Raw genomic sequence first — 19,490 nt, 5'->3', positions numbered from 1 at the left:
TTACTGACAAGACGGGCTTATATTGTCATGAGCCTCAATCAAAAATCAGCTTAGAATGTATGTTAAGTAAGTTGGTAAGTGATGACTTGGGGTTCACAGTGTCCAACTGAGAATAAGCAAAGAGAGAAAACTAAAAGACAAAGCATATGATAACTAACAAAATCATTGAAAAGTGAGGTAGTTCCAGAAGAAAACAGAAACAGAAAGTCTGGAATCATTTCCAAACTGGTGTAAATTCTGTAGAAGTTTTTTTTTTCATTTCTTTTTTTTTTTCTCATTATTTCTTTATTAAATTATTTTTACTAATAAATAATAATTGTACATATTTATGGGGTAGAATGTAATATTTAAATACATGCATAGATTTTAATGATCAAATTAGGAATAATTAGCATCCATCACTTCATATATTCAAGATTTCTTTGTGTATAGAAGTTTTTTATTCAGCTTCTGTAGTTCCTGGTATAGACATGAGAGAAATTACTAAAGGAGAACATGCAGATCAAACATATGTGACATGGGGCAAATGCGGGATATCTGGAAACTCACAGAGGCTGCTTCCTGCAGGGATGAGGTGCATCTGGCTCTCAGACAGTAGAAGACCCCCCAAAATAATTTGGTCTGGCCCTGCCATGCCAACTGCAGGCAGAACTTGAAATTCAGTGAATCTATAGTAGGCTAAGTTTTAAGTTGATAATTTTGTATGACCCATGAATGATGATATAAACAGTCAAATGGCCCTTGGCAGAAAAAAAAATTTCCTCAGCCCTGACAGGGGGTGCACATCAGTGATCCATTTTGGTGGACCCTAATTTTTTTATATAATGACAGCAATTAGCTGTTTTTTAATGATCTTTTTTCTAATGGAAGAGCCTAAAGTGATGAATTAATGCTAGATCTTTGATTTTGTGAGTCACAGCTGGAAAAGACTAGGGGGTTGCATAAGTACATGCTCTTTATTTCTTCAGCAAGACTTCATCAATCCAGAGTGATTGAGAGAAAACAAGTACTAGTATAAATAAGTATGTGAATGTTCCAAACTGTGGAACATTTTAAGTGTTCTTTTTAATTATTTATTTAGAAGGGGAGAGAGAGAGAGAAAGAGCGAGAGAGAGAGAGAGAGAGAGAGATTGAATGGACAGAGTTCCTGTTCACTGGCCCGCTTCTGAAATGTGCACAGTGGCTGAAACTGAGCCTGGCCAAAGTCTGAAGCTGGGAACTCAATGCAGGTATCTCACAATGCAGGTGTCTCCTATGGGAGGAAGGGACCCAGTATCTGAATCATCATGGATGCCTCCCAAAGTCTGTGTTAGCAGGAAGCTGCAGTCAGGAACCAGAGTTGGGTATTGAATCTAGGCATCCCCTGTGGCACATGGGCATCTTAACCGGGAGGCTAACCACCTGTCCATATTCTTGTTTACAAGTGAAAGAATGCAAACGTGGTCCCTGTTAGAATTAGACCCTTGAGACCCTGTTTAAATAAATTATTTAGAGTATGTTGTCGTTGACATATCAACTCCTTTTTATTTAAGCAGTCCTTCCAAATTTTTTTAGTATATTATTTTACCCAACTGCAATATCCTCACAAAAATTTATTGCACCACTCATTTCTTTTTTGGTAAACCTATTGTCCCATGAAATGAAAGACAAATTTAAAACTGTCTAGCACCGCTTATTACAGATTAAAAATTTTCCTTACTATCTCAGACAGAGAGGAATGTACTTTGACCACCAAAATTTGTAAGAGTTAGAATAAGTGAGGATTTTCTGTATTAGCCCTGACTTCTTTCCACAGGTCATTATCTTTTTTCCCAAGAGGTCAGCCTTGAAATCAGGTTTCAAAAGCCCTCAGTTCTGCAAACATCCAGAAGTCACGAAACGTTCCCATGAACCTATTGGCAGTGTTCCTTGTAAACAGCAACTTCCACAAGACTGGGTTAGGAGAACTCAGTGAGCTGCCTGCAGCGAACGCGTGCCCAGAATTCTCACCAGGTTCACATGTTCCCATGAAAACAAGCAAAACTGAGGCTGGCAGGAAAAGCACACACAGAGATGTCAATCCATTTATAAGGCTTCTTTGTTCCATTTCTGATTTCTTTTAGGTTAGCATTGATTTGCAGACATTGAATGGAAATAGATAGGAAACATTTAGCCAATTAGCAGAGAGGCCAAGCATCACTCCTGTTGGTTGCACCACAGAGTCTGGTTGCCCTGTGCCCTGTGCCCTGTGATTCAGGATGCTCTTCTGTTCTCCACTGCGGTTTCTTTGGTGGTGGGTCCTGTTCCTGGAATGGACACAGTGGGGATTGTATCCGGCCTTCTGAAAGCAATATGCCTTTCAGCCCTCCTAAACTATCTCAGACAAGCTTCAAGGGAGGCCCCATCCCTGGGGTATAATTCAGTTTGGGTAAATACATGTTTGTTCTTCAAAGTGAAATAAACTTTGATCATAATGCTTCTTAACCTGAATCTCTCAAGCCTAGAATTCTCAATTATTCTTTTTTGTATTCACAGGGATATCTTGTCATCCACTCTGTTAATTTAGTGGCTCTTTCCTGAAAATTCTTGTTCCATGCTGTTTCTTTGGAGAATTAAAGTGAAGGGACAAGACAGTATAATGGGTGACATGAGATTTTAGAAGTCTCCAAGTCCAGTGATCAAGTACAGGTTCTGCCATTTCTTTGTGACCTGAGACAAGGTGTTTAACCTTAACCTTATTCAGACTCTTTCTTCATTAGTAAAGTCAGAAGAAAGCACACAATTTATCAGTTTGTTAAAAGGAATAAATAAGACGTGTAGCTACTGGAGCAGAACCTGGTCCATAGAAACCTATGCGTGAGAATCTAGGATGACAACACAACTACATGACTGCGTCTTCTTTACATGAGTCTTTGGCAAACTATAATCTCTACATTTGATAGGACTACAATCCTAGCATTTTCCCAACTCTAAAATAATCCTACCTCCTAGGATTAGGTGACAATAACCTGACAGTCTAGCCTTAAAGTAGTAGCTGTTCTAACAGTGTTGACTGTGCACATATCATATAAAGGACCACATTCCAGATCTGACTGAAAGTCTCATTCATTACTTATCGTTATTTACTCGGTGCTTACACTTGTCCATGCTCTGTGTCAGGCAGTGACATCTCAAGAACAAATCAAAGACAGGCTTTGATGCAACTGTTGGCATGCTGTTTGGGGTACCCGCATATCAAAATCAAGCTCTGGCTCTACTTCTTCTGACATCCTGCTAATTCACACCCTGGGAGGAAGCAGATATTGGTTCAAGTACTTGGGTCCCAGCTACTTACTGTGAGATGTGAATTATTCTCTGGGCTCCAGCCTTTAGCCTGGCCCAGCCATAACTATTGCAGCCATTTGGGGAGTGAGCCAGCAGATGAAAGATCACTCTGTCTTTCTGTCTTGTGTGTGTCTCTCTCTCTGCCTTTCAAATCTAGGAAAATAAAAAATAATTAAATAAGTTAAAATGTTCTTTTGAAGAGGACATTCCAAAATCTTTACCCATACAACCAAAGTACATGGTTTCCGTAAGCATCATCTTGCTGTATTTGTCAGTGTTTATCAGGTGTTTTAACAAACAGTCCCAAAGTGTCAGTGACTTAGAATAATAAAGGTTTACCTCTTATTCTTATTCTATTGATCATTGATTGCTGTGTAACACATTACTCCAGAACTTAGCAGCTTAAAACAATAAGCATTTTTCTCACACTGTTTCTGGGAGTCAACAATCTGGGAAAAGCGTCTCTGGTGATTCTGGCTTAATGTCCCTCATAAAGTTATAAACTATGTCTCTGCTGGGCTGCAGAATCAAATGAGACTGGAGCAGTCTTTTATAAGTTCATTCACCTGATTGTCAGCATGCCTCAATTCCTCACCAACTGTTGGAGGGAGGTCCACATTCCTCATCATGTGAAGTATCTCCATAGACTGCCCTCAGTAACCTCAAGATGTGGCTTCTGGCTCCCCACAGGGAGTCATCCAAGAGAGAGAAGGAGCAACACCCAGGACAGAAGCTGCGATGTGTAATAAGCTAATCGTGGAAGTGATTTCTGCCATATGCTGTTGGTCCCATAGACAGACCCTGGATCCATGAAGTGGGTGGCTGCAATGGTATAAATACCAGAAAATTGGCACCACTGGAGGCTGGCTACTACACGATGAATATGTACCATGGATCATTGTGAATCACTGGTCAGAGGGGAGGGATGGGGCAGAGACACTATTCCATGCTCTTTTTTTTCCCCACTCTGATCTCCCTCTACCTACAGACTCCTTTACAGCACTGACCCTTCTTTTCCCAATCCTCTGCATCTTGCCAGGAAGTCAAGAGCAAGAGAAAAGCACAATGTAGGAGATTTCTCAGATCATACGTGTCACTTTGTCACTTTGGCCCACATTCCACTAGTCAGAAATCACCTAATTGCAAGGCATACTGGGAAATGTGGTCTGTTTGTGACCCTGAGTTTAAAGGAAATGGGATTTGGTAAATGCTTGGCAGTCACTCTGCCACATCCTCCTTTTGAATAGATCGTATGTTTAAACAGCTTAGTTTTTTTTTTTTTTTTTAAAGCAGTCTGCTCCATTTTAATACAACAAAAAATATGATTGCTTGCCATTATGTGACAAAGCAACTGATTGATTGCATATTTTCACCTTCTCAAAGCATTGTGAATGCAGCTCCTGTTAGGGACCAGTAAGCAGGTGGTGGAGAGCGGCTCCTGAACCATTAGGTTTGCTGCTTTCTCAGGAATACTATTAGGATGCTGGCAGGAACAAGTCTTGCCTTGTTTCCCAAGTGGGGAAAGAAGAAAGTCTTTGTTCCCAAGCAAATGAAAATACAAATCACAAGACTGAAATTATGAATGCAAAACAATATATTGAAATGTGGCTTGTGTGTGTGTAGTATTTGCATGCATTTTAATATGCATCTGTCATTCCCTTTGCTAAATTCAGTGGGCTCTGAAACTATCTAACAATGGAGCACAATTAATGATTAGAGAAATTGTTTGGGAATATATTTTCACTTATTAATGTTCCTCTTGTCAAACCTCTTGGTTTTAGAGGCTCTGAGATGTCAAGAAAGATCATTTTCTTGGTCACGTCTCAGATCACTGTGGCCTAAAAATAATTCACAAAAATAATTTTCATAAACTGACATGATAACCCTCAAGTGATTGTAACATGACTAAAACCATTGTTAGCAGAGGAAAAAACAAATTCAAATTTGAAAACTGCAAAGAGCTTTAGACGTCCTTTAAACTACATATCCTCATCTCTCCTCCTCATTCGGAAGCCTGGCCATATTTATTTGCAAAGCGCCCCTAAGAAATTTAAGACCATTATTTTTTTCCAAAAGCCCAATTTGCTGAGCCTTCTGCTCCAGTTATCTTTGCAGCTGAAGTGTTCAGAATCGGTTTTGTTCTTTTCTGGGTTTGTTTGCATTACTTTCTATTTGCACAAACCCCAGAAAGGGAAATCATTTTTAGGGCAGTAACAAAAATGAATCCAATGTTAACCATATTTGCTCTCTACCTATCAAGGCTTCTGGACCAGGGAGAAGACCATATTTCATATAAGCCCAGCTCTAAGTCATAAACTTGAACTATATCAAGTGCTTTGCTGTTTAATTGGCACTTACCTCACCTGAAGGCCTTTGCCAAGACGAGCAGAGGGATTTAATGGGGAAGGAAGAAAGGAAAGAGCCTGGAGGCCTGAAAAACACTCCCAGCCACATGTGATTTTGAACTGGGCTGGGGAATGGGGTGGGGGGCGGCAGGGAGGCGTGGGTTCCCACCCTGCAGTATGCTAGAGCAACAAAGTGGTCTATGTGCTTTCTCAGACCTCAGCTGTTTGTTTGGGGGGTGATGCTCAGACTGGGGCCTGCGTGATAACTGCTTCGTGTAATTACGAAGACAGCTTGAAAACTATGCTCCTCTTTGTTTCGGCCTCCAGATGACGGCTGTCTGACCACTGTTTATGCCAGTTTGATTTCAAAGCGCTTTTCTTTCCATATTTCAAAGGTCAGTGTGTTTACTGGTGGCCAAAAAGAGCCTGTGTGTAAGAGAAAGAAACACACATGGCTGAGTGGCAGGGAGACCAGAGGAGAAATCACTGGAGCGGACTTGAATCCTAGATTGACTTCTAGATAAGTCAGAAAAATTGAAAGATTTGACCCCTCCTTCTTCAATACCACTGAAAGGGAAGGAAGTAAATGGTATCTATGGACTTTTTTTTTTAGTTAAATAAATGGAAGTCTGGTTCAGGAAGAAGAAATGTAGGTATTTCCAGTAAAGAAGCATTGTCAAACACTCAGCCAAGAAAATGTCCACTTCAGCTCCTTGAAATGGAAATTATTTTCTCTCTGAGAGTAGGCAGGCTTGATATTCTGGCCACCATTGGAAACCTTGAGATTGTTTTTGGTCAGGAATGTTAGCACTTTGAAATAATAGCAAACCCCAAATCTTTTATCAGGACTCTCAGCTGGCTTTCTGACACCATTACTTAGAAACACAAGGCTGATTGGACTGAGTTACCTGCCCATAGATAAAACATTAGTGCCTCTATTATGAATATTTGAAAACAGCATCAGATTTCAATGACATAAGCTCAATACCTATTTCAGATGCTCTTCATGACTCATTTTCTTCGTGTTTTCCCCATCTATCATCTCTTGATGTCCTACAGAGAGAGCTTCTGGGGAAAGAAGGTGAATAAGTTGATGAGCAGCAGAAAGCATGCATTCTGAAACTGTTTGCTGGGTTCAAGTTTAGTGCTGCTTCCTACCAAGATATGATCTCAGATAACCTACTTAACCTGTCTGGGTCTCAGTTTCCTTGTCTACCAACACCAGTCCTTACTTCATGGCACTGAAAGGAGTAAATGGATTAACATGTGTGCGATATGTAGACCAGAACCTGGTACTTAGTAAACATTCTCATACTAGCTAATCCTGGGAAACCCTCCCTGTTTCTGAAATGAATTCTGCATTGGGTAGATCTTTTGTGCTACCATTTCTCTCTCTCTTTTTTTTTTTTATCTGACAGGCAGAGTTAGACAGTGAGAGAGAGAGACAGAAAGGTCTTCCTTTTCTGTTGGTTCACCCCTCAATGGCCGCTGTGGCCGGCACGCTACAGCCGGCGCACCGCGCTGATCCGAAGGCAGGAGCCAGGTGCTTCTCCTGGTCTCCCATGGGGTGCAGGGGCCCAAGCACTTGGGCCATCCTCCACTGCCTTCCTGGGCCACAGCAGAGAGCTGGACTGGAAGAGGAGCAACTGGAACTAGAACCTGGTGCCCATATGGGCTGCAGGTGCCACAGGCGGAGGATTAACCAAGCGAGCCACGGTGCCAGCCCCACCATTTCTCTTCTTGAATCCATCCAGCTATACCTGTAGAAATAAAACACACACACACACACACAAATTTGCCAAGGAAACTACAAGTGAAAGTGAAACAAGAGAACAAATAAAATGTCTAAAATCTGATCTTCCACTTACTGTGAATTTCCAGCCTCCGGTGAAATAAAGGTACTTTCTGTGACGAGTTTGCCCAGACAAACAGAATTATCACTGTGTGATCAGAGAAAGACATAGCAAATCTTGGCTGTGGGTCAAGAAGGAAGTGGGGGTTAGGGGTAAGGGTGGGGAGGTAAGGAAAGGGAGGACAGGGAAAGAGGAACGGATGTGTACTGGAGACCTGGTCTAAGCTCTGTGTTTCTGCCATAAGCAGTGCATAAGTTGAATGTTATTCTCTGTTTTATAATCTGAGAGAGTGTAGCTGTGACAGCTTCACTAACTTTTCAGTCTATTCAGCCAGGCAGTGGAAAGACTGGGTTTAAGCCCATTTCTACTTGATGTCAAGACCCCTAACTTTTGCCTTCTAGGTACATCCTTTTTGCAGGAAGTGCTTGGCTTAGATGAAGTTCTAAGAGGCTGCTCTGGATGTAGGCTGAGCCAAGATTCCAGATGATCTGTTACTACACTGGCAGTATTAGCAAGAGGCTCGGAAATTACGCAAGCTATTTCTATATCCATTCAAATGAATTAGACTTATGGGAGTCTTTGTTTTGAACTATGTAATTTCAGGCAACAAAGGAGAGTGAACCTTCAGAAAGGTAATTTCCATTAACTGCTAAAGTCAGAGCAGGTACTCCATTGTCAGTTTAAAGATGCCTCTTGGCTCTCACTTTTTAAAATTTTTTAAAAGATTTATTTTATTTGAAAGTTGGAGTTACAGAAAGAGAGGGAGAGACAGGATCAGAAAGAGAGAGAGGGAGAGAGAATCTTCCATTCAGTGGTACACTCCCCAGATGGCAACAATGGCCAGTGCTGGACCAGCCTGAAGCTGGCAGCCCCGAGCTTCATCTGGGTCTCCCACGTGGGTGGCAAGGACTCAGACACGTGGGCCATCTTCTGCTGTTTTTCTAAGGCCATCAGCAGGGATGGATTGGAAATGGAGCAGCCAGGACATAAACTGGCTTGGCTCTCATTTTTAAAACTGTATATGCTATCCAAATCAACTTATGGGAATGATAATATATTAGATTGTTACTGATGCTGTAAGAATTAGTTCAAATTTAGTTGCTTAAAATAACCATATGTATTTCATTATAATTCTGGAAGTCAAAAATCCAAAACAGGACTCACTGGGCTAAAGTTAAGGCTACATTCTTCCTGGAGGTTTAGGGAAGAACCTATTTTCTTGGCTTCTCCAGATTCTAGAGGTTGTGGGCATTTCTTGTTGCATAGCTTCTTCCTGTCTTCAAAGTCAGCAATGGCTGGTCAAGCCATTCTTACACAACTCTGACACTGAGTCTTCTGCTTCCATTTTCCACATTTAAGGAAACTTGGATTTCATTATAGGTCCACCTAAAAATAATCCAGGGAAATCTCACTTTAAGGTAAATTGATTAGTAACTCTAAATCCATCTTCAACTTCAGTTCTCACTTTTCTTGTGACATAGCATGAGGGTGTTTCAAAAAGTTCCTGGACAATGGAATTAAAACATGTTTGTTTTGGTGTAAAATATTTTGAAATCCATACATAGTTTTTTTTGTAATATATCTTTTTCATGAATTTTTTGAGAACTCCTCTAATACACAGATTTGAAATTTTTTTGCACCAAGACCAAATTATTTTTTATTTCCACTTTTCCATAGACAACTCTGTAGGCATCATTCAGAGATCACTATCCTTCCAACCCTAGCTACCTTCATAATGTGTCATATGATTCCTCCTTAGTATCACGGCTCTACCACATTGTAGTTAGACAACTTTAGACATGTTGCTTAACTTCTCAATGCCTCAGTTTACTCACATGGAGGTAATAGCAATACTTACCTAATGGGGTTGTTATTAAAATTAATTGAATGAATTTTTTAGAACATACTAAGAACCTAAGTCTTAGCTCTTACTATCTTTGCTATTGTTGTGAAGGTCATATTGACAAGTAGGATGTAACTTGTGCAATTAGATTGTACACTTATCTTAAGATGCTGCTTACTGTGGGCCAGAGACAGCTGCTATTGTTGGTCCCTCTATATCTCCTCTATCACTAGGTTGGACATCAATCTGCAGGCCACCTCTCTGATAGCTTCTGCTATCCATTTAGCCTGTAGGGTGGTTCAGATTAGCCAACTGTATAGACACATGATTGGAAGATGCCATGTTAACAGAAACAACATGAGCAATGATTTAGGCATTGTCTTTCGGGTGAGAGTTTCAACCTGGAGGAATGCTGAGGTATCAGACTGACTCAATATCAAGAGTTCAAAGTTTCGTCACAGAAACACCAGCATTGGCTTCTTTCTATGACAGAAAGGGTGCGATATTGCTTGGTACCAAATAACCTCGGGTGCAAATTCAGGCTCCAATTGTTGATAGATTTGTGTTCTAGTGTGTATTATTAGCATGAACAGACCCTCAGGGATAAGAAAATTTAAAATTTCCCTACAAAGTATTTTTATACAAAGAAATCTCTCTGTCAGTGTGATGATCACTATCTTAGGTGAGACTCCCTATTCTTACAAGCCATTGTTTTCTTTGGTGCAAAGCCCACAAGGAGATAATTCCAGGATTTTTAACTGCAATGAATAAAGTAAAAATACTCCTGTGATGTTTTGGGGTTCAGTTTAATTTTGACCTGGGTGGCCTGTAAGCTTGATGGATCCCTCCAGTTTGGTCAAACCCTAAATAAGCCAGGATGGAAGCCTCAGGGACACAGCCGCCCTTCTTCATCTTCTCCCCATGGTGTGATAGAGGTGGCTCTCACTGATCCAATCAGTCCACTTTCCTGACCTGTAGTTGCAAAGCTTCTTCATGTAAATAAAGAACTCAAGCACGTCTTGTCAGTGACCCTCGACCTTCGTCCCTCCTTTTTCGCCATCTTAGAGCAAACACAGCTCAAGTTGATAAGAATCTCATAAGAAAACCACCATTTTTTTCTGCATATCTAGTCATTGCATTTAATTCAACCAGGTCTTCTAAACCTGTTTGTGTATATTTCAGCATATGGTGTAAATAATTTGTGAGCATTTACTGAGAAGTCTTATCCAAATTTCTTTTAAGAAAGATGCCAAGACCTCATTCCCAATTCTTTGCTGAAGTTGTGGTTTTCCTATTTTAGAGCTGAGATACTAAAGCTTAACAGGAATATGGATTTCACTTTCAATAAAACCAGTAGCTGGTAAAACCCAAATTAAAACAGAGCATTGGAAATTAGGCTGCCTTTTTGTATTAGAAACAACAAGAACTGTTTCATTTTCCAACTCAAAAGTTCTAGACACCCAAATCCTATTTGTAGAAGATGTTAGCCATTATTAAAAATGCAAACAGTTATCATGAGCTGGGATATTTTCTTGTGGTTGTCAGGATGCTTTAAGGACAACTGCACATAATAACTCAACATTTTAATCAAGGAAAAAGAACACAAAAACATGAAATGCTCCAAAGCATTTGGGACAGATAATGCCTCCTTTTGAGACTCAGTACTGATGTCATATTTAGAAAAAAAAAATGATCCTGTAACATCCTTTTTATAACTATCCTTTCCTACTTATATTTCCTTTCTGTCTGCATTTCGCCATCTTAAAATAACAACAATAACCATAATAATAACAACAAGAAAACTGTCTGCCTTGGTACCCCCTTTAGTTCCTAGAGGATATTCTTAAGACGGAGCTCCACAGAACACTTCATGCATGTTTTTCTAACGTTATTTTTCTGGGAATTAATTTTATAGCTTTGATAAACATACTTTGATAAACATACAGATAACTTATAATCCCCCAAAAGAAACTAAACAAAGAAACAAAACAAACAAATCATAGAAGAAATACTTGACACCCTTTTACTCCATCTTTCTTTACTAATACTTTGTTTCATCCAGGCATTTGGCCAAAGGTAATGAGCAGGCCGCGGCTCACTTGGCTAATCCTCCGCCTGTGATGCCGGCACCCGGGGTTCTGGTCCCGGTTGGGGTGCTGGATACTGTTCCGGTTGCTCCTCTTCCAGTCCAGCTCTCTGCTGTGGCCTGGGAAGGCAGTGGAGGATGGCCCTGCACCTGCATGGGAGACCAGGAAGAAGCACCTGGCTCCTGGCTTCAGATCGGCTCAGCACTCCGGCCATATCGGCCATTTGGGGGATGAACCAACGGAAAGGAAAACCTTTCTCTCTGTCTGTCTGTCTGTCTGTCTCTCTCTCACTCTAACTCTGCCTGTCAAAAAAAAAAAAAAAAAGTAATAATCAATTCAAGGTTAAATCTTCCAGTCAGAGTAGTTATGGTGCCGCCCATTATTTGGTATTATGAAATGATGGAATCATTCAGATATTCTGCTATCTACTCTAATTCAAACTCATTACCTTCCCTCCAATACTATTTCCCCTCCACAATTTCCAAGATTTCTATTATGACTGCACCAATTTGTAGACATCCTAGCCTGGCATCTAAGTTTACTTGGCATCTTTCCTTACCTTTATTTCTCAAATCTGATCGGTTGGTAACCTTGTTAGGTCATCATAAGAAGTCTGTTACTATAACTCTTCCTTTTCTTTGTAAGCAAACAAAAACAGCATAGTCTACCATTGGTGGTTTTCATCATTGGCTGAACAATGGGATCACATGAGGAACTTCGTAAAATAATCTGGTTAAGCCTCCTACTGCAGGTCCAACATCCCATATAGGTGCCGGTTTGAGTTCCAGCTGCGCCACTTCTGATCCAGCTCCCTGCTAGCACACCTGGAAAAGCAGCAGAAGATGGTCCAAGTCCCTGGGCCCCTGAACCCACAGGGAGAATCAAAAGAAGCTCCTGGCCGGTGCCGTGGCTCAATAGGCTAATCCTCTACCTTGCGGCGCCGGCACACCGGGTTCTAGTCCCGGTTGGGGCGCCGGATTCTGTCCCGGTTGCCCCTCTTCCAGGCCAGCTCTCTGCTATGGCCAGGGAGTGCAGTGGAGGATGGCCCAGGTGCTTGGGCCCTGCACCCCATGGGAGACCAGGAAAAGCACCTGGCTCCTGGCTCCTGCCAGGATCAGCGCGGTGCGCCGGCTGCAGCGGCGGCCATTGGAGGGTGAACCAACGGCAAAGGAAGACCTTTCTCTCTCTGTCTCTCTCTCTCTCACTGTCCACTCTGCCTGCAAAAAAAAAAAAAAAAAAAAAAAAAAAAAGAAGCTCCTGGTTGCTGGCTTTGGCCTGGCACAGCCCCAGTCACCGCGGCCATTTGGGAAGTTGACCAGTGGATAGATTTCTCTCTGTGTGTGTCTCCTTTTCTCTCTGTAACTCTGAATTTCAAATAATTAAATACATCTTTAAAATAAATCAAATAAAAATTTAAAAAGTAAAATAATCAGAAGCTTAGTCCCTAGATACAGAAAGTTTCTGCTCTGGTCTAAAATCTGAACATCTATATTTTTGAAAATCTTCTTAGGTGTTAAGTGAAAAAAAAAAAAAAGCCAACACATAAAGAGAAACACTGCATGTCCTAAGTCACCTGTTGAAGTTAAAAAAGCTGATTTTCCAGAAATAGAAAGTAAAATGGTGGCCAGCAGAGGTTGGGATGGGGAAGGTTGAAGAGGAATAAAGGCAGGTTGGATAATAAGAAAACATAACTATTTATGAGAATTAAGTGCTAACGTCAAAGAAAGGTTGGAGCAGGGCAGGAAGGAGGGTGGGGTGAGAAGTGTAACTGTGCTCCTAAATCTGTATATCTGAAACACATGAAACTTAAAGAACTCAAATAAAGTTTTAAAAAATAGAATAATTGTAAAGAAACAATGACGAAATGGTGAAACATCAAAAAAGAAGGTCTAATGTCCTCCCAACACAATAGTGTGACTATCACTCACAATTTATTATACATTTTATAAAGAACAAGAAGAGAGGAGTTCGAAGATTCCCAGAAAATAGAAAGATAAATGTTTAAGGAGTCACAAATGTTAATTACCTTTAATGGATCATAATACATTTTGTAAATGTACCAAATTATATTGTACCCCCTAAATATGTACAATTATTTTGTGTCAGTTAAAAAGTTTAAAAAAAAAAAAATAAGAGCCAGCGCTGTGGCTCAACAGGCTAATCCTCCACCTTGCGGCGCTGGCACACCGGGTTCTAGTCCCGGTCGGGGCACCGGATTGTGTCCCGGTTGCCCCTCTTCCAGGCCGGCTCTCTGCTGTGGCCAGGGAGTGCAGTGGAGGATGGCCCAAGTGATTGGTCCCTGCACCCCACGGGAGACCAGGAGAAGCACCTGGCTCCTGCCTTCGGATCAGTGCGGCGCGCCGGCCGCGGTGGCCATTGGAGGGTGAACCAACGGCAAAGGAAGACCTTTCTCTCTGTCTCTCTCTCTCACTGTCCACTCTGCCTGTAAAAAAAAAAAAAAAAAAAAAAAAAAAAAAAAAAAAAAAAAAAAACTTGAGTTCCATTAGTTTGGGGATCACTATCTTACTTGACTATAGATTTATTCTAAATCCTTCTAATTGATTATCTTGAATATAATCTTATTACATTCCATTTTATTCCATGTTACTCCTTCCCCCAACTGCCAGGTTGATCTCAGCATTTTAATTTCCTCATGATGCTTTTTGATTAGGAAACACATTGCCCTCTTTCTCATAGCACTTAAATTGCACTGGGGTGATTTTCTGTGTCTTCTAGAACCTCTGGTTGGGGAGAATGAAGATATGGTCCTCTCAAGCATCTTTTTATTGTCATCTGGTTCAGAGCAAAGTCCTGAGAGAATGGGAATGGTATGGGTAAAAGCTGATTGATGAGGGCCAGCAACTGTGATCTGATTATTATACATTATATATGTTTTGAAATGTCACCTTGTCCCAGTAAATGCATTTGTACAACTACTACGTGTCAATTAAAAATAGAAAACTATATTTTAAAAAAGTTGATTGATGAGGAAGAGTGTGGAAGGGAGCAGAGAAACAGTCTGGAGCGTGCATGGAGCTTGCATGGAATGCCACAGGACGAAGCTGGTAGAAGATAGCAAAATGCGGGGAAGATGCCAAAGAGCATGTAGCACCTGATGCCCAGTTTGGCCAGATTCAGAACTTTTCTGAGTTTTCCTTGGTTAGCTTCCTTTCCTTACTGATTTTTCCTGGCTTTGGCTAAAGTTCAGAAACTTTGTAAGGAATAATAATATCATTATAACTAATTTTTATTGAGCACTTACTGTGTGCCAGACATTGTTCAAAGCATTTTACACGCAACAGCGTACTGTATTCCCTTTCTCAGCATCTGGAAATAGATGCCATTGTTCTCCACGTTTCACAGATGGTGAAACTGAAGCTCAAAGGTCTGAAGAATCTCTCTGTGATTATTCCACAAAGAAATGATGGAGTCAGGGTTCCAACCTAGTAATCTAGCTGCACAGCTTGTATTCTTAACCTCTATGATCTATAGTCCAATCACAGCATTTGTAAGTAAGAGAGTAGCTCTTCAAATCCAGTCTGATTCTAGACCATTCCACTAGGATGTCTCCTAGTCCTGAACAGATATTTTCAAATATGTCAGCTTTCTATAGACATGGAAATGATAGTAGTATAGAAAAAGTTACTTGGGTTTAAGATCTTCCTGAAGCTATAGAAGTCTGATATATCAATAGGTTCTCTGTGGGCTTAATATAAAATGTCAGTTTGACAAAGCAGTTGAGAATAAATCTCACCAAGTGTTGGACAAAATCACTGCCCACGGCTGACCCCGCTGCTCACTAGGCTAATCCTCCTCCTGCGGTGCCGGCACTCTGGGTTCTAGTCTCAGTTAGGGCGCCGGTTCTGTCCCAGTTGCTCCTCTTCCAGTCCAGCTCTCTGCTGTGGCCTGAGAAGGCAGTGGAGGATGGTCCAAGTGCTTGGGCCCTGCACCCGCATGAGAGACCAGGAGGAAGCACGTGGCTCCTGGCTTCAGATCGGCGCAGTGCCGGCCATGGCGGCCATTTGGGGGGTGAACTAATGGAAGGAAGACCTTTCTCTCTGTCTCTCTCTCTCTCTCACTAACTCTGCCTGTCAAAAAACAAACAAAAAACAAACAAACAAACAAAAACACTGCCCAGTTGTGCCCAGTATTGTCTCATACTGACATGGAGAATTCAAACAAAATTACTTCTGGTCTCTGTGAAAGGTCAACTGAAATAAAAATTGTTTAATATTTCTCCTTTCTCTATATAACCAAGCATTGCAAGTGTTTAGGGAACATCAGAGATAAACCAAAAATCTTGTGTCTATGAAACCACTGCACCACTGTTAGTTGTATTCTATGAGGCCCTCTGAAGGGCTTTTCAGATAGCTGCAAAATTCTCCCATCTTTCAGGAGATAAACCAATGTCAGTTATCACATTAATATAAAAAATGTGGTTATAATTTCGAGAAAGGCTTGCTGGACTCTTCCCCTTCCCATTGATGAAACTAATTCTATTAAAATGGTCCACTTGGGGTCTGCAGAGGAGAAGAAAATATTTTTTAGACCAATGCTGCTGGGTTTCATCTTCCTGATGATTCTCTAGGGAAAGGAGCTGGAATTGTTGTTGGAAGTGGGTAGAATAAGCCAAAGAAACAAAGGCTAGCTTTCATAATGTATAATCTATAGGGGGCTCTATCTTTTAAATTCTTTCTTTTTTCTCTATTAATTAACTATACTCAAATGTAAATAAGATGATTTCTCCCTAACATTCAGGAAATAAGTGTGAAACAAACAAAATCACAAAAATAAAAAGATACTCTTGTCAGCAAAGGTTCTTTTCGGTTATTCTCCAGTGTTCATGAGAGAAATGCCTCGCTCTCTTTAATAGATTTGACGTGTCTTTGCTTTGACCTATCTTTGCTTGGGAACATCTTTCATTTCTTCAGGAGCCTTAGAGAAACAGTAATGCATCGCAGCAGGGAAGTTGCTTTTAGGTCAAGGCGTAGGATGGGGAGTTGCCAGGAGATCATTCCATTCCTCCCCCAGGGAAGCTTTCAACCCTGGGCCACTGACTTGAGCACCATCAGATCAGGCTTGTGGTTGGGCTGAAAGGCCTGCAAGAGCATCTCAGGCATGGAAAGACAAGACTCTGAGGGGAAAAAAAAACCTTACACGGAGGATCTCTGCGAGACCTCAGAAGAAAGGAAGGGTCATCAAAGAAGGAGAGAGACACTCTTCTCTGAAGGGAAAGGAGAACATCCTCTTTGCTTATGACCGTGTCCAAATAACAATGGAGTCTATGGTCACAAAAGGCCTCCATAGCCCTGGCAGCTCACGACAAGAGCCTCAGATGATCACTGATGTCATAAAAAAAGAGTGTTAATTGTTAAAGGAACATCAGTAGTCAATGTGCACTTGCTCCCCAGGTAGGACCTCTGTCTCTATTGAATTGCAATGAGAATCGACTGCAAACTCTCTCCCCAAACTGTGCTCTATATGTTGTGTGTGGGCATGGGGGCAAATTGTTGAACTCTATGATTAGCATAGAGATGGTCCTCTCTATTTAAAGTCATACTAAAAATGATCCATAATGAAGGAGATGGGAGAGGTGGGAAGGGAGCGGGGTCAGGGAGGCGTGAGGGAAAGAACCACGCATTCCTAAAGTTGTATCTATGTAAAAATGCATTCGTTAAATAAAAAAAATAAAAATTTTAAAAAAGTAAAAAAAAAAAATCAGGCTTCAGACTTTAACTGGAGAGTGAAACAGTAGATGGGAGTGTTTCTCTCTCTCTCTCTTTCTCTTTTTCTCCCCCTTTACCTCTCAAATAAGTAATTTTTAAAAATTTGTTTTATCTGTCTAGGTATCCATGCTAGGATGGCTCTCTAAGAATGTCCTAGGGAAAATCCTTTGGGCATCAGAATTCATTCCATAGGGTTTTTTATTTTAGTATCAAAAGGAATTTCAATACATCATTTGGTCTAGTTCAAACACCTTCTATAGAATGACCCTATTTAACTGATGATACAATGGAGACCAGAGAATCTAAAAGCATACTCAAGGTACTTCACACTACTTTGCAAATTCTTACAGGAATGTAGGACACCCACACATAATAACTTTCTCATTTCCAGGAGGTGTTTGCGACAGAGAAAGAGAAAGAGTGGAATACTTCATAATGCAACTTAGGAGATCCCATGATATAAATCCCTTCTGACATCTAACCTAATTTGACTGCTTTAAGAATCTGACCCAAACTCATCACATAGGTTCCCTAACAATTTATTCTTATCCCACTTTTATCAACTTTATCATATATCTGCTCCTCTATCAAAGTATCTTCCATCTTCTCTCCCTTTGGTCTCATGACTTACCACCTTGACTCGTTTATTTATTTATTTAATTTCCTTTTTTTTTTTTTTTTTTTTGCTGTTGTTTAGGTCTTTTCTCCAGAGCTGAATAATTAGAAAGGTAGGTAACACTATTCCTGGCTCAACATGATTATGAAATCATCTTCTACACACTGCTTGCATAAACAGGTTGCCACACAGTCTAAATCAGACATCGCTGAGTGGTTAAGAATATTTCTGGTTATACTTACTATCATTGCAAGTTCCATGGCAATATAGAAATTGCTTTCACTATCATTGTAATAAAGATAGGCAAAGGAAAAAGATAAAGATCATATAAAAACAGTGAGGGGGGAGGGAGAGAGAGAGAGAAACAGATGCTAAGACTTAGGTTTGGGGAGTTTCCATTTTGTGTATGTCTTTGCAATAACCTAGTACTATCTGTAGCTCAAGATATGCACTGGAAATATAGATTCTGCACTTGAAGTATGAATTTTTGAACTACTACACACAGACCAAAAGTATTCTGTAATTGTATAAAATTACCCATTCCCACACAGACAAATGTGGAAAAGGAAGCCATATGGAACCTGAGTGGGGAGGGCCATGTTTTAGAGAACAAAATGAATGCAAAGAAAGGATAGAAATAGGATCAGAACGTAGATATTTTGCATAACCCCATAGTCAACATTTCCCTAATTTCTTCATAGAAAGTAGTAGAAATTCATTTTAGATAAATATTATCATCTGATGTTATTGTGAATTTGTATTATTCAATATTCTGAATTTGTATATGTATGGTTATTTATCCTTCATTTGTTATCTATGCTGTGTAATGGGTTACCCCAAGATCTACCAGCTTAAAACAACAAACATTATGATCTCAAGTTCTTGAGGATCAGAAATCTAGAAGAGGCTTAGCTGGGGATTTCTGGGTTAGGGTCTCTCATGAGGTTATTTCAAGATATCAGCCAAGGCTGCGTCATCTGCAGATTTGGACGGGCCAAGAGATTCTACAGCCAGGAATCTCACGAGGCAGTCAGCTCAGTAGTGTTGTCTGCAGTCCTTGGTTCTTTTCTATGTGGGCATCTCTACTGGGCTGCCTGGGGGCTTCACATTACAGTGACTGGTTTCTCCCAGAGTGAGTGGAGAGAGAGGTGAGGGAAAGAGAAGGGTATTCAGCATGGAGGCTGATGTAGTTTTGGGGTGGGAGTAAGGGCAAAGGACTTTTTACTGTGGGAAAATATATATATATATATAACATACAATTTGCCCTTTTAATCATGTTTAAATGGACAATACTGTGGCATTAACTGCATTCACATTACTATTGTTCCACAACTTTTTCCTCAATCCTCAACTCAGACAGAAACTTCATACCCGTGAAATAGAAAGTCTCCATTTACCTTCTTGGCTCTTAGGAATGTCTCGTGCACATTCTTTGTCTATGAATTCACCTTCCCTTGTACCTCACTTAGTTAAATAATATTTGTTCCTTCACTTCTGTACTATTTCACCTGACATGGTGTTCCCAAGGCTCATCCATAGAGTAGCATATATCAGAATTTTATTCCTTTTAAGTCTGAATAATGTTCTATTGTCTATTTAGGCCCCATTTTGCTTATCCATTCACCGGCCAGTAGACTTTGGGTTGTTTTCACTTTCCGTGCAATGCTAAACCTTCACTGCTATAGCAATTTATTAACTGGAAATAAGTAACTAAGTT

The 19,490-nt window shown here is 40.5% G+C and overlaps 1 long non-coding RNA gene across 1 annotated transcript; it reads right to left on the bottom strand.

Moving 5' to 3' along the window:
* Window positions 1–402: 402 nt before the first annotated feature.
* LOC138844483 (uncharacterized) lies at window positions 403–5,775 on the bottom strand. The gene is made up of 3 exons (XR_011380372.1): window positions 5,662–5,775; window positions 3,314–3,456; window positions 403–2,285 (listed from the first exon to the last, which is right to left on the bottom strand). It is a non-coding gene; the product is annotated as an uncharacterized lncRNA (long non-coding RNA).
* Window positions 5,776–19,490: the final 13,715 nt, after the last annotated feature.

This window comes from Oryctolagus cuniculus, chromosome 11 (assembly GCF_964237555.1).
Source record: "Oryctolagus cuniculus chromosome 11, mOryCun1.1, whole genome shotgun sequence".
NCBI lineage: Eukaryota > Metazoa > Chordata > Mammalia > Lagomorpha > Leporidae > Oryctolagus > Oryctolagus cuniculus.
The sequence above is the reverse complement of the archived record's forward strand: the minus strand, read 5'-3'. Positions and strand labels throughout refer to the sequence as shown.